Source organism: Penaeus chinensis, chromosome 13, assembly GCF_019202785.1.
Source record: "Penaeus chinensis breed Huanghai No. 1 chromosome 13, ASM1920278v2, whole genome shotgun sequence".
In the NCBI taxonomy this organism is placed as follows: domain Eukaryota; kingdom Metazoa; phylum Arthropoda; class Malacostraca; order Decapoda; family Penaeidae; genus Penaeus; species Penaeus chinensis.
Window position 1 is genome coordinate 20,828,536 of NC_061831.1, and position 2,500 is coordinate 20,831,035.

Below are 2,500 nucleotides of genomic sequence, written 5' to 3' on the forward strand. Positions count from 1 at the left end.
ATGATGATGGTGCAAATAACTCATATTGATGATGATAATAAGGATGATAATAATAATAATAATAATATCATCATTATTATAATAAAAGGAAAATCGCCCTGCCCACAACGAGTTATATGAGCGCATCATGCAAACAAGCATCTCCCTGTTATCCCTAATGAGCCCCTGCGTCTTAAAAGGGGTAGGGGGGACGGGGAAAAGGAACGTGGGACAAGGGGAAACTGGGCAAGGGGAAAGGAACGTGGGGCATGGGGAGACTGGGCAAGGGAGAGGGAACGTGGAGAGAGAGAGGACTGGGAGAGTGCAGATGGAGGGGGGGTCGCAAAGTGTGAAAGGGGATAGGAGAAAGAGTAAAGGGGTGGAGAAATGGAAATAAGAGAGCAGGGGATAAGGAGGGGAGAAGGGACGGGGGAAGATACAGGAAAGAGGTCAGAGGGGGTAGAAATAGAGGAAGAGAGAGACAGGAGAGGGTGGGGGAGGAGATGAGAAAGAGGTTAAATGAGGGAAGGAGGGGATGCGGGTGACAGCGAGAAGGGGGGTTGGGGGAGGATGGAGAGGAGTCACAAGCAAGAAAATACACGGGAGGAAGGGAAATAAAAGGAGTAAAGGGGAAAAAAGACATACATAATACAATCTCAAGTAGGGCCTATCCATAAAGGTTCCGAGAAGCAAGATTGTCTATATCTTCCCATCCCGCGAGGCTGCGCAAGTGCCCTTTTTCGAGGCCGGCTTTGCACAATGCTCCTGGATACGTCAAGCTCCGTCTATTAATACACAAACACTAGATGTTGCAAGCTCGCGTGGCGGTGGAGGTAAGCGCGGTTTCCCTCCTCTCTGTGTAGATTCCCCCTCTCTCTTTTTCTGCTCATTTACTTGCATATATTTACAGTCTACAGGAAAAGGAAAACAGCTAAAGAGGCAGATGTCGACCGAGATACTAATAGCCTACATTTCTACCCACCAAACCCTAGAAAACATACACGGACTCACCTGCCAATCGACCACTATAGAAGGTGCCAGGATTGTGACACCCGGCGCTCTGTGGGAGAGAAAATGACAACATCTTACATTCGGGTCACTTTCAACACAGCGCAAGGGATTGCAGACCATCCCGTCGATGCACAGAAGGCTGATTATACATGTTTTGTCTTTATTTCTTCCGTTACGTGCAGCCACTGGACATCAAAGGCAATGGTTATGAATTATGAAAATGGTGATTACGATTATTATGATTAGCCTATGCTGGCAAGTCATCCCAGAGGACAACGAACTTGATTTTAGGGAAGTAGGCTAAACAACACCCAAAGCAAACAACAGGAAGTTAAAATCGAAGGGTGGCAAGGAAGGCCAAGGAATAAAAACAAGAATACTTGGCGATTGCACCTAACTGCATGCAATCGCTGACCATCCTTGCTTTTTGTGCCAGTAGCTGCTGTTGTCGGGTAGCAAAAGTGTTACGGCTATTTCCTCTACATCTCGAGCCTGGAGCATTTGCTAGGGTCATTAGTAAATTATAATAAATTCATAATACATTATAGCCTATTACCAGTCCTAGTGAGAATATTCTTGTTTGTAATCGTGAGACTCGTGATAATGACAACAATAATATCAATAATACTATAGCAACAACAGAGAGGTAGACACAAAAAAAAGGTATATCGGTTAGGCCCACCTGAGCCAAGCCTTTTAAAAAAAGAAAAAAAGACACAGACTAATAATAATAATAATAATAATAATAATAATAATAATAATAAAATAATAATAATAAAAATTATAATAATAATAATAATAATAATAATAATAACAATAATAATAATGACAAATAAACGCCACTAACGATAATCAAACAGAGTGTACTTAGCCAACAAGCCCCTTTCCTTTGATTTCAAACCCGACCAGCTGTTCCGCATTAGTCCTTCCTTAAAAACACTGACCTGATTCGAACTTCACCTCATTATTTCACACCCAAACCTGACTCTTATTGTGTGGGTGACGTCGGGAACCCCGTGACACCCCCCCTACCTCCTACCACATGGCATCGGGAGAGCCACACCCTACGCCCTCTCTTCCCCGAGGGATGACATATATAACTTAGGCCTAAAACTTGAACATTCACGATTTTGTTAGACGTAAGCAGTATCTGTATCAAAAGTTTATATCCTTCATCACTTTTCGTATATATAAATCTTTCCCCATTAGTTTTATATATATTTGTATATAAATTGACATAATTCATATTGATTTGTATATACATACATATGAATATTAATAAATAAGTAAATAAACCTTTGTATATAATACATATGTAATATATACATACATACACACACAAACATATGTGTGTGTGTGTGTGTGTGTGTGTGAGTGTGTGTGTATGTGAATGTGTGAGTGTATCTATATATACATTTATATACATACTTACATTTCTTAGAGCAATATACTTTATTTCAAATCTTCCCTATTCAGTCGCATTTTTTACGCATCACAAGAATCCCCCCCC

The 2,500-nt window shown here is 41.0% G+C and overlaps 1 protein-coding gene across 6 annotated transcripts in view; it reads right to left on the bottom strand.

Moving 5' to 3' along the window:
- The window catches only part of LOC125031682 (protein draper-like), a 71,108-nt gene that overhangs the window by 56,069 nt on the left and 12,539 nt on the right, over positions 1–2,500 (bottom strand). For 5 of the 6 annotated variants that reach the window (XM_047622571.1, XM_047622570.1, XM_047622572.1 and 2 more), the window contains one exon: positions 991–1,039. The exons of the other annotated variant lie outside the window; for it this stretch is intronic. The gene's annotated coding sequence lies outside the window, so the exon portion shown is untranslated. The remainder of the gene's footprint in view (positions 1–990; positions 1,040–2,500) is intronic. 6 annotated transcript variants of the gene reach the window in all.